Genomic DNA, 12,385 nt, shown 5'->3' on the forward strand with positions numbered 1-12,385 from the left:
AGCCGGGGTCCCACGACAAACGCCCACGCGGAGGGCCCCGGACGGGGGCCAGCAACGCCTCCCCCGCCCCGCCAAGGTCGGCCTGGGACCGTCCTGGGGCCCTGGTGCTCCGGTGCGGGGCACGTCGTCGAGGGGACCCCGAAGGCCAGGAGCCCCCGGGCTCTTGCGATTTCCAAGAGCCTCCTTGGCAGACAGATCCCCAGGCCTCAGCCCGCCTCTGTGTCAAAGCCCAGAGCTCGCTTTTCCAGACTCCAAAGGCTCCCAGGAGAGGTCTTCCCTGGAGGCCAGGCTCGTGGGGGGCTCTCCCTTCCGTGGGCTCCTGGGAGGGCCGGGCTGGTGATTGTAGAACATCTTCTGGGCGGGGGAGGGGGTTGGGCAGCCGCCGAGGGCACCGCCGGGGAGTGACATCATGAGGCAGAGTGCTCAAGGGTGGCAGGCAGGGCGGGTGGGGGAAGGGAGCAGGTACACAGACCCGGGGACGATGGTCACAACCGGGGCTCTGCTCTACGAGCCGGCTTTATGGTCAGTCTTGAAGTTGAGGAACGTGGGCCTTCTGGCGGGTCCTGCTTCAGCACTGAGCTGGCTGCCCCGCGTCTTTCGCGTCTCCAAGGAAGTTGTAGCATCAGTGTGCCAACGTCCGCAGAATAACGCGCCGGGAGCCGGATCGTAACTGCTTCGAACCTGCACACCAAGCTGGGCAGAGCCGATAGCTTGACCGGTGGTCTTCCCAGGCGTGGACGGGAATCTCTCCTCACCTGGTCAGATCTTTGATTTCGCTCATCAGAGCTCCGTGCGCTTCGCCGGGTACATCGTGTACGTGTCCTGTTGGACTTAATACCTAAGTGTTTCACTCTTGGGGGGCGCTAATGAAAGCGGCGTTGTGGGTGCTCTGTTTTGGTTTTAGTTGTTATTTATTTTGAGAGAGAGAGAGAGAGAGAGAGACAGAATCCCAAGCAGGCTCTGCACTGTCAGCACAGGGCCCGATGCAGGGCTTTGAACTCACAAACCGTGAGGTCGTGACCTGAGCTGAAACCAAGAGTGAGACGTTCAACCGACGGAGCCCCCCAGGAGCCCCATTTTTTTTTTAAGTTTACTCAGGAAAGATGGCCGCTCTTTGGCCCCAGCCCGGGTGGCCAGAGAGGAGAGAGGGAGCATGGCACATTTTAGGCTGCATCTGGTGGTTCCCGTTGGCACCCCTCCTGTTTTCGGCCCACGCCTGGCATCCTAGGAGGCAGAGTCCAGGCCTCCCCTGCTCCTAAGTGGTCACCACCCGGTGCTGGGAAGGCCTGGCCTCGCATTTACAAAGTGTCTACCCTGGGGCCGACTAAACTCTACCTAACACACCAGCCTCCCGCTCCTTCGTCCGCTGGAAGAATTTGTCCCGAGAATTTAGGATTCTCCCGAGCTGATGACTGGGGCCGGGGCCGCTCATCCAAGATGGAAAGGATCCCCATGTGGTTACTGCCTGATGAACTACAGGGTCTGGTTCAGGGGTTCCAAGGACAACCACGGGGGGACCGGCGGGGCGGGCGGTTGCTGGAAAATGCCCGAGTATCTTTGGAGTTGTTTCTGGTTGGATTCCTTTTTCTCGTTTCTAAAACACTATTCGTTCATAAGAGAACACAGTGGATGGAAAACACATAGAATATAAAAATAAGGGCACCTGCGGGGCTCAGGTCATGATCTCACGGTTCGTGAGTTCGAGTCCCACGTCGGGAGAGCTCGAGCCCCGCTTCGAGTAAAACACAAGCCCTGCTTTGGGTGAGCTCCACTCCTCTCTCTCCCTCTCTCTGCCCCTCCCTCACTTGCGTCCTCTCTCTTTCAAATAAATAAGCAAACAAAAGTCATGCGCTATCTAAACAGAAAAACAAAAAAGAACATAAAACTAAACTAAAATATAGACGGAAGGGGAAAACATCGTTCCCATCCCCCCTCCCCCCCCCCCCCCAAGTCTCAGCTCCTCCCGTCTCGTTCTAAGTCCTTCGAACCAGCTGTGTCTGTCCTACGGTTGAGCTAGTGATGCCTGGATATGTTTGTATCTTGCTTTTTCCCCTTAATGTTCCCTCATCCTCCGAATACACCAGAAGTTCTGTCCCCTCCCTCCCCCGGTTATCGGACACCAGCTCGCCTCAAGGGTGACTCTCACAGGCACATACGTGGCAGGGGAGCCGCGGGTCCCGCCGGACGCGAGCGCTCTCAGTGCTGGTGCCCGGCTCGTCGGGTTCTGTGGCAATCGACAAACACCAGCGCTGACGGATTTCGGTAGAAAAGGAAACCCAGAGGCAGAAAACAGGCAGGAACGGGGGGAGGTAAGACACGCCCCACGTCCTGCCCCGCGAGGACTCTGTACCGTCCCCACCACGACTCTGTGGATGACTGCCCCGGCCCGGGCCCTGTCACCAGACCCCGTGACCTCAGGGACAGAACAGACACAGCCCCGCACTTGCATGTGCACCTGACAAGGACAAAGTTGCGGGATTCGTGCGGGAAACAATCAGCTTAAGCCGCACCTAGACCAGGCACAACTCAACGTCTCCCACGGCGCCCACGGCTCTGTCCCCATCTGTGCCCCTATGCCCGCACTTCCTCAACCTGGAAACCCCACCCAGGTCCACGAGCCTCCGGAATGGCCTCCTGCGTCATTCACGTCCCTGTGCAGCGCCCCCCCCCCCCCCCCCCCAGTGCTCCAGGACCGGTCTACGTGACCAACAGCATGTGGAGCGATAGCATTCCACCTTTCCGACGAGGCCACGAAAGGCTGCAGCCTCTGATTTGGGCTGTCTCCGTTTCCGAGCCGTGTGTGAGGACCAGGAGGTGAGGCAGCCCCGCAGACACCTCACTGCAGCTTCACGAGGCACCTGGAGCCAGGCCGCTTGACCAGGCGTCTCCCGGCTTCCTGACCTTCAGCCACTGCTCGAGAAAGTGCCGGCTGTTGTACGTTGCTGGGTGCCGGGCTGATTCGTTACACAGCAGTAGGTAACTCATACACACCCGCAATCACCCTCGGGTGAGTTCGCGGGAGGTTCCCTGGTTTCTTCCTTCCTGCTCCCCCGCCATTGGCCACTGCCCTGTTACAGGACTCACGCGGCCCCTGTGGGTAGGTCCACTTATCCACGCTCCTTGACAGTGGGGATGGTGCCTGTTCTGAACAGAGGCCCCTAAGATTATTTTCTCTTTTTCAGGTTGACCCCCTGGGTTACGTCTGGGACGCTAAAGGTGCGGGTTGAGTCAGTGAGAATCAGAGCCGCGGCACCACAGATGCCTGTGCCAGGGCTCCTGGCAATGTCTACCCTCCCCTCCAGCTTCACAGGGCATGGATGGACGCACGGCTACTTAGGACGCACGGCTACACAGGACGCACGGCTACACAGGATGCACAGCTACATAGGACACACAGCTACTTAGGACGCACGGCTACACAGGACGCACGGCTACTTAGGACGCACGGCTACATAGGACGCACGGCTACTTAGGACGCACGGCTACATAGGACGCACGGCTACTTAGGAGCTGATCCTACAGAGGCTCTTAAGTCACGGCCAAAAACATTCCTTATAAATGCCTGTGGTTCCAGACGCTCTGAGCTCCCTGCGGAAGGAAAAGGAGGAAATATGGAAGCAGGGACAAGGGTGAGGCAGGAGGCGGCAAATGGTTGAGAGATCCTCTCTCAAAGTGTCCAGGTCTGTCTCGGGTCTCTTGGGTCCCAGAGAGCTAACGCCCGGGAACCGACCCCCAACCGGAGGTGCGCTCAGGATGAGCCCTGCTACAAAAAGAGACACAAGAAACCACACGAAACCTTGCTCATGGGCACTCAGGAGGGCATGATTCTGACAGAGGAGGGGGGGTGAAGGAAAAACCCAAGAACCACCACGTGGGCACAAGGCTTCTTTGGGGGTTGACGAAAATGTCCTACGATGAGATCTTGGTGATGGCTGCACAACTCTGGGAATAGACTGAAAACCACTGGCTTGTACACTTTAAATGAGTGAACTTTACGCTACGTAAATTATATCTCAATAAAGCTGTTTTTTAGAAAAGTGAACCTCGCGATTCTAGGTGCTTTGTGATGTGCCTCTTTCTCCTGGATTTTAGAGTCAGACAGAGCCAGGACGCATCCCAGCTCCGCCATGGCCACATGAGCCTGCCGGCCTCGATTTCCTCATCTGTAAAATGGAGGTAAAGGGCGTAATTTTTTTTTAATGTTTATTTTTGAGACAGAGAGAGAGACAGAGCACAAGCAGGGGAGAGGCAGAGAGGGAGACCCAGAATCCGAAGCAGGCTCCAGGCTCTGAGCTGTCAGCACAGAGCCCGATGTGGGGCTCAAACCCACAGACCGCGAGATCGTGACCTGAGCCGAAGTCAGACGCCCAACCAGTCGAGCCACCCAGGCCCCCGAGACTCTTTGCTTTTGAGGGAAGAGAATACCCTGCACTTTTCTCCCTTAGGGTTTTCTCTGTGCTGTTCAAACATCTAGAACATTCTCTCCTGCCTCCTTGCCTGTTCATTCTGTGCCCTTCCTCATTCTTGGGTGAAGCCTTTCTCTTCGCCCCCGTCCGAATGCTAATGGCAATCGGAATGCTCGGTACTTCTATGTCCGGAGAGGACAGTGGTGGCCTGCAGAAGGCACCTGCCAATTTGGCCATGAACTCTCACTCAGAAGCAATTTCCAGGCACTGTATCTCAGGTGTCCATGGAAAGCCCCTGGAGGACAGAGACTGCGACTCAGTCATGTTTGAGGTCTGTCTCCCTGCCCCCAAACTGTTAAGAAGGCCTGACTCAAACCAAGTCCTTGGCAAACACAAGGATGTGACTGTCTACTCTAAGCGGCCACAAAGCACACCCCCTGTTTCTCCCTCTCCCCAGCCCTAGCGGGTTAAACGGTGCCCCCCAAAAGGCATGTCTACCTCCCCACCACCAGAGCCTGCGAATCTGACCTTATTTGGAGAAAAAAAAAAAAGAAAAGAAAAGAAAAGGTCTTTGCAGATGTAACCAAATGAAGGATCTTGAGATGATATCATCTCGGGTTATCCGTGTGGGTCCTAAATCCAAGGAAGTGTCCTTACAAGAGAGGAAGAGGGAACACAGAAGAGTGGCCACAGGAAGACAGAGGCAGAGGCTGGAGGGGTTCAGCCACCAGCCCAGGGACACCTGAAGCCCCCAGAGGCTGAAAGAGGCAGGAAGGAGCCTCCCCCGGAGCCTCTGGGGGGAGCGTGGCCCTGCTTCTTGATTTGGGACACTGGCCTCCAGGCCGTGACGGAACAAATGTCCGCTCACTTTAAGGCCCCCCGGTGGGTGGCCCTTTGTAACAGCGGTCTCTCCAAGGCCAAGGGAGGGTTGAGGCTGAAGGTAGAGGCTGAGGACTCAGCTGGCCCACCCTACCCCACCCCTTCTCTCTGGTATTGGTAAATATTCTGTGGATGGTCGGCTAAGGAAGCACCATGGGGCTGGATGTAATACCGAGGTCTTTATTCCACACCCGGCTCAGGGTCCTAATCCCCACACCCCCCTCCCCGCCACGGACTTAGGAGCCAGCCCCTCACTCCACGTCTCCGCATCTCCCTACAGGCTCCCAAGTCACGAGGCTGCCCAGGAGTCGGTCCCCCGCCCCCAGCGTGAGGACTAAAGGTCAGCGCATCCCTCTGGGTCAAGGACAGACACCTCCCGGGCAAGGTGCTCCTTGCCGAGGGCGTCCTACATGCTCAGTACTGAAGCAGGAGAGGGAAGGGAGCCGGGAAGGCCCTGGGAGCTGGCGGGACGTCAGCTGTCGCTGCATCTAACGTTGCATTTTGCCTGAAAGCTCTCCAGCTGGTACTTCCAGCCTTGTCTCTGGGTCAGAAGGAAACCAGGCAGGTCAGTCCAAAGGCGCAAAGGGCAATAGATACCCAGGGTCCTGGGGGCACAGGAATCCCACCCCCCCACCCCCCCACCCCCGCCAGGCAGGCAAGCCCAGGGGCCCTCTCTCCTCTAGAAGCTCCAGCTACAGTTAAATGTTTAAGCCAGGCTCCTTGACCCTCTCCATCCTCCCCTTGGGCAGGCGGTGCCCCGGCCGTGGGCTGACACGGTCAGCCTCCCGGCTTCTTACACTTGTGCCTCTCGGCTTCTAGCCACGTCACGTTGACCCACGCCTTTGGCCAATGTCACTTGTGACTGCCTCCCCGCTTCCCCTTGAGTAGAGAGGGGATCTTTTTACGCGAAGGGATGTCAGGCACAAGCCCTGTTCATCCAGAGACCTGAGCAGTGCCTTGCGGGACCGGCCCTCTTGGACCCAGCAGAACCGCCCCCCCCCCCACTTTATATCCTTCATTCTTGTATGGCCGATTGTGCCCCCGATGGACGCGCTTCCTTTTTAAGTAAGCTTGTCTACTCCTTTGCCAGGGTGAGAAGGAAGGAGGGAAGATTAACACGGCTCGACTTCTCTTTAATTTAAAAATGCATTCTAGGATTTAGGTCTCCTGTCCACGGCCAGCTCAGGAGAACTCAGCAAGTAAAAGCAAGCTTACAGACTAGAGAGTCGTTTTTACGTCCTCTTTCTGAATGTAAACGGAGATGTTTAATCAATTCCACATACACCGCGCATCACATGGCCTTCCTTCTGCACAAGAACAAATACATGAATGAATACATTTAACAGGCCTTGACATACACCAGGCCAGGCCGGGCTGCTCACTGCTTCACACATATTACCTTAATCGCTCTGCTCCGTGGCCTTGGGAAGAGTGAGGCCATACCCCACCTGAAGACAGGGGTTTCCCCAAGACCGCACGGCTCCTGGCAGATGCATGTGGGTGGCAGGCTTGGCCGCTTCGCAAACATGGCTGCAAACTTCCTGATACCTTGAAAAAAGGGCTGGGCTTTTCGTGAATTCTTGAAAAGGTAGATTATTATCCTTATCGGCTTCAAAGGCCCCTGAAATTGTTCTGACGGTGCCCACGACACCGAGGGAGGTGCAGGCTAAGGGCACAGACACGCTGCCGGCCGCATGAGGCTGGATAAGGTGCCTCAGTTTCCCCACCCACCAAGTGTGTTTCTGAGGTTTGTCTGGAAGGTGAAATGCACGATAGCAATGAGCTTGGGGGTGGGGTACCTTGCAGGAGAAGCGAGGAATGAGGACAGGTACCTGAGTGAAGGATGGCTCTCCAAACCTTGCAGTAGGTCCTAGGCGAAAATGGGCATGCCTCACATTTGGGGGGGGGGAGGGGGACAGCCTTTCCCTCCCACCCCCATCCCCCCTTTGGTGATTGCGGGGAGAGCCATCTGTCCACTGGGGATTGGGAGAGGTGGCGCTATCTGGAGCCCTCTCACCCCTCCCAGCAGCGGGGAGGGACCTCAGCCTAGCCCCAGTCCTATGGGTTCCAGTGGGACCCAGGAGGCAGAGGCAGGCATCCTGCCCGTCAAGGTCTGCTGCTCAGGATCCAGGGATGTGCTGGACTCTTTATCTGGAACCGATCCTCAGAAAAAGACCCTTAAGGACTTTACCAAAAAAAAAAAAAAATAGTTATAGCCAGCTTATTGGGCTTTTCCCTATGGGCTAAGCTCCTCCCAGCTTCCCAATCGACTGAGCCACCCACTGAGTTTGAAGACGGAAAAGGAGGAGAAAACGATCCGAAGCCGCAGCTCCTCTGACGAGCTTTGTCACCGCTGGGAAGGCACTCACTCGTCTGGTTCGGTCGTGTTCCTCAGATGGACAGTCACCCAATTACAAATAGCAGTGGGGCCTGAGACTCTTCCGGCCCCGCCTTTACAAGTGAGTCTGTCATCACTCCAGCAGTACAACTCTTGTTACGTTTAAAAACACAAAAAAACAACAAACAACAAAAAAGCGATCTATGCAGAGGAGAGAGAGGCGAGGGCTGCTGGGTAGGGTGGCTGGAACTGGCCTCCGCGCCCCGCACCCTGGGAGGTCTGCACGCGCTCCGGGGCCGCGGATGCGCGCCTTCTCCAAGCCCTACGGTAAGCGCGGCGCGCTGAGCAACCACGTGGCGGCGGAACCGAGGCCGGGCGGGAATGTGCGGAATGCGCGGCGCGGCCCTGAGCTGCTCCGGAGCCAAGGCCCAGGTTCCCGGGCGCGCGCTCTCGCCTCCCATCTCTCCCCAGTCGGACCGCACCCCGGCCCCCCGCCGATCGCCCAGGACTCGCGGGAGTAGGTCGAACCCCGCGCAAGCACCCCGGCGGGGTTTGGTGTTAGACCGCGGCCCTTTGGGCCCCTCGGACTCCGCATGCCCAGAACTCCCCAGAGGGTCCAGACCCGCGATCCGCCCCCAGCCCTCACGGCGCGAGGCCAAGGGACCCAAGAGCAGGGGTGCTGGGCGTTGGGCGTGCAACCCCAATTTGCGCACCTGGAAAAAAAAATTGTCCTTCCCTTTCCCCTCCTGGCAAGTGTCTGGAGCCCCAGAACTCGGAGGTTCCCCATAATAAAGACCCCGGCCATCCCTCCACCCACCCCCAAGGCCAAAGCGAAGGCTGGGAACGCTTTGGGGCATCCCAAGGGCACAAAGGAGCAGGCACGAGGATGTGGGGTCCTCCCCCAACACGGTCTCGGGGAAAGCGCGGGGTTGGGGAGCGAGTGACAAGTCCTCCAAGGCGAATGAGGGGGCGTCGAGCCCTTCCCGGGCGGGGCGGGAGCACGCGGGAGTCCACAAGGGTATCAGTGCGGGTCCTCGTCCGGGAAGGTCTGGCGCGGATGAGCCACCGCTCTTGCTGCCGCGGCGCCCCCGCGAGTCGCCGCAGCGGCGCTCCGCGCCCTGGTCAGGGGCGGGGTCTGCTCCACCTCGGGTAGGCCTTGGCCCTGCCCGGCCCCGGGACACGGGGACACGTCTTGGCCTCTTAGGTCATTACCCCCACCCCCCAACCGATTTCTTTACCTCGGTTGGAGGTGGTTATCTGCTCGGTCTGGGCTCCCACTCCGCGACACTTGGCTAGAGACCGGCCAGGGGCCTGAGCCAAGAGTCCAGGGAATTCCTAGCGAACTTTGGGGTTTCATACAATAGCTCAGGACACCAGGCGATGAGTTTTGAGGGACGAAGTTCAAGGCGTTGGATTCTTCTTTCACCCCTAAGACTGCACCTTTTTCCTAGGGAAACAGGGGGCGTTGTGAGCCACCACCCCCACACCTGTTGGGGTTTGCCCTTTAACTCCGGGCACATCGTGCCCACAGCCCTCAGAGCTGGGAGCGGAGTGCCCCGTCCCCGCATCCCGCCAGGCGGACGACCGGGACTCGGGTAGGGGGTTAGTCCGTGTGTGGCTGGAATTAACTCTCAGGGGCGGAAACGCACATGGGCGGCTTGGGACGGTGGGAGGTGCGGCTGCCCCGGTTCCCAACGTGGGACCGTTCCCAGGTGGGCGCCGGAGCCGGAGTTCGTCCCGGCACGCCCCGCAGCTTTGGAGCGCCCGGGTGGGCACCGCAGAGCCCAGGCGGAGCTACTGCGGCAGGCACGTGGACCTCCGGGCGCGCCCGAGGCGAGCAGGGTGGGGGAAGGGGAGCCCCCGCGCCGGGGGACCCCGTGGCCAGCATTCGGAAGCGTTTTCCAGAGCGACTTAAGGGCTTAACAATGGAAAACTCGCGGAGCTGGAGCCAGCTCCTTTCAAGTTGCCGCCAGGTATGCGGCTGCAGGTGACCCCACCTGGGTGCGCCAGCTCGGGTCCTGTGTGGGGTGGGCGGCTGCGGGAGGTCGAGGCCGGGGGAAGAGCTCCACTGGGCCTCGCCCCCCCCTCCCCAAAGCCCCACCGCGGGCCGGCGCGCAGCCGCAGTGCGTCCAGGGGTCGGCGCCGCGGCGGGCCGGTTCCTGAATGAACGCGCTCCCTTCCCCCGCCTGAATGAAGGTTCCCACAGCCAGGGACGGTGGCAAACGCGCCGGCCGCGGAATTCGCCCTCTCGGGGCCGAAGATCCACCATGGCCGCCGTCTCCCCTGGGGGTGGTGAGCGAGGGGGCCAGGAAAGCGGGAAGGTGATTTCGGTTACTTTGGGATTTTCTTTCCAACCAACGTAGTGCCTTCCCGATTGGGCCGCTGGCCCTTTGTCTCCAAATAGTCACCGAGAAATAAACGCAGAGCACTTTAAATGAGCCCAGGACTCGCAGTTCCTGCTTCGTGGAGGGGTTTTTTAAAGGCAGTGCAAAATTAAACTGCAACAGAAAAGTTGTTTTTTTTTTTTTAAGTTGCTTTTCTCTTTGGGACACACACACACACACACACACACACACACACACACACATTAAAATAAAAACGCGCCCTCGGCTCTCCTAGAAGCGGCCGCCCTTAAGGGGCCGGAGCTGTCGGCCCCCTCTGCAGCCCCAGGGACGCGTTTCTGGGCTCCCCGGGGTGGGGGCTGGGCCGCTGGCGTTCCCCGCCAGGCCCCAAATTCCTGCGCCTCCCCCGCGGGTTCCTGGACGGCTCTTCACGCTCGCCGGCCGGGCTTGCACTTTTGCGCCCGTCCCTGAGCGGGGAAATCAACGAAGTTCCTAGTCGAGATCTGCCCGGTCCGCCTAGTAACAGCGCCGCGCCCCCATTGGCTCATGCTAATTCCAGTTTCCTCTGTCTTTCTCCTGGGTTAGGGGGAAGCTCCCTCCCGGACCCGGAGCCCGTTTAGCCGTAGTGGGCGAGCCTCTTTATGACCCGCTGCCCCTCGCCGTCGCCCGCCGCTCCGGAGCGGACCGGACCGAGGCGCTCGCGGGGCTCGGTCCCCTCGCCCCCCGGGGCAGAAGCGGCCCGGTGAGAGCGCGCAGCCCCATAAATCATCGGGGCAGCCGCCCGGTCGGGATTTTATGAATGAAAAAGCAGTCGGGCCGCCCTCGTGCGCGGGCTGCTGCTGCGAGGCACCGGCGTGCCCGGGGCCAAGGCGAGCGTGGGTGCCCGGGGAGGGGGACACGGCGGTGGGTGCTCCCCGCCCGGGCCACCCACCGCTTACGAGGCGTGAGCCGGGGGTAATTACCCTCCTGGACCCGGAATATTCGTAACCCTAATACCCGGCGGGGGGGGGGGGGGAGCGGGAAGAATCAGCCCTGGAAGTGGGGGGGGGGGTGTCCTGTCTTGCTGCGTGTGCCCTTGGCGAAGGGGAGGGGGCTTTTTCATCCGTATTTTTTGAGCCTTTACTGCTAAGAGGATACGACGGTTTGATGACGCTCCACTATGTCCAGAGGGAAGTAAATGAACAGTTTTCTTAAGTGGGGGCAGGTAGTGTAAAAACTTTTTTTAAAAGTTAAGACAGGGCAAAATGTCCTTTTATTTAAAAAAAAAAAAAAGCAACCGAAGAAGACTAAATCTTAAAAACTTTTTTAAGACCACTTTTCTGTGTTCTTTTGTATATCTCTTAGTTTAGCGATAACATTGGGTTCCCTCTGGTATAACCACAAATACGTATAGATTTTGTTTAAAACCAGATCAGTACACCCATTTCTTTAACTTGGAATCGTTCTCATTTTTGCCAGCCCCTGCCATCCCCCCACAGGCTCACGAATGCAGCCCGGGGCTGATTGTAAAAGGTGCAGAGGTGTCCACACCCCCCAGCAAAACCGATTAGGAAGCTTCCGGTGGTCTTGTCACAGAGACGCGACTAATATTTCCAGCGATTTAATTTATTTTTAATTAAAAAATGAGGCAGGACAGAGACAACTTGTTTTCGCAGCCTTCCATCCAGGGTGTTTTTCTAGCTGTTAAATTGCCGGGACGGGGGTGGGGGGCTGGGGAGATTGGGGATCCCTAAAAGGATGTACTGGTCAAGGTAGGGAGCCAACTCGCAGATCCCCCAGGCGAGGAGGACAGGATGAAGGAAATGCTGGCCACCATCTTGGGCTGCTGCTGGAATTTTCGGGCATTTATTTTATTTATTTTATTTTTTGAGCGAGCTCATGCTAGGCTGAAATCCCTTTAGGGTTTAGGGATACCCCTTCGGGCATTTGCAACGAGCCCCCCCCCTGGCGCGGGAATGAAGCCTCCACCAGGGTCGCGGACTCTGCTCCGCGTCCCTGAATGCTAAATGGTTCCTGAAATTTACACGTGTTAATGAAAATGAAAGAAGATGCAGACGCTGAGATTCCTTGGCCGCCTGTCCGCCCGTGGGTGCCCTCGTGGCGTTTTCGGAAATGCGCCCATTCTCCCGGCTCGTGTATAGGGTGTCGCCGGGCCCCAGAGTCTCCCCCCCCCCCCATGCGCTCTCCCCTGGCTGCGTGTGGCCCGCCCCCCCCCCGTTGTCCCCCCTGCAAAGCCACCTCCACCCACTCCCCAAATCCCAGGGGACCCACACGGGGAGGGCAGACACCCTTGCACCCCTCTTCCCCGGCGGGGAGAAAGGCAGCCTCGGGTGATTTGCATTTCTATGAAAACCAGGCTTCGGGGGCAACTCCGCCGCGGGGCAGGCGCGGCGCCTCCGGGATGGCTTTTGGGCTCTGCC

The 12,385-nt window shown here is 58.6% G+C and overlaps 1 long non-coding RNA gene across 1 annotated transcript; it reads right to left on the reverse strand.

Moving 5' to 3' along the window:
- Positions 1 to 6,340: 6,340 nt before the first annotated feature.
- On the reverse strand, positions 6,341 to 8,385 carry LOC125176919 (uncharacterized). Its single transcript, XR_007156427.1, has 3 exons — positions 7,569 to 8,385; positions 6,685 to 7,470; positions 6,341 to 6,592 (listed from the first exon to the last, which is right to left on the reverse strand). It is a non-coding gene; the product is annotated as an uncharacterized LOC125176919 (long non-coding RNA).
- Positions 8,386 to 12,385: the final 4,000 nt, after the last annotated feature.

The sequence above is a fragment of the Prionailurus viverrinus genome, chromosome D1, assembly GCF_022837055.1.
Source record: "Prionailurus viverrinus isolate Anna chromosome D1, UM_Priviv_1.0, whole genome shotgun sequence".
In the NCBI taxonomy this organism is placed as follows: Eukaryota; Metazoa; Chordata; class Mammalia; order Carnivora; family Felidae; genus Prionailurus; species Prionailurus viverrinus.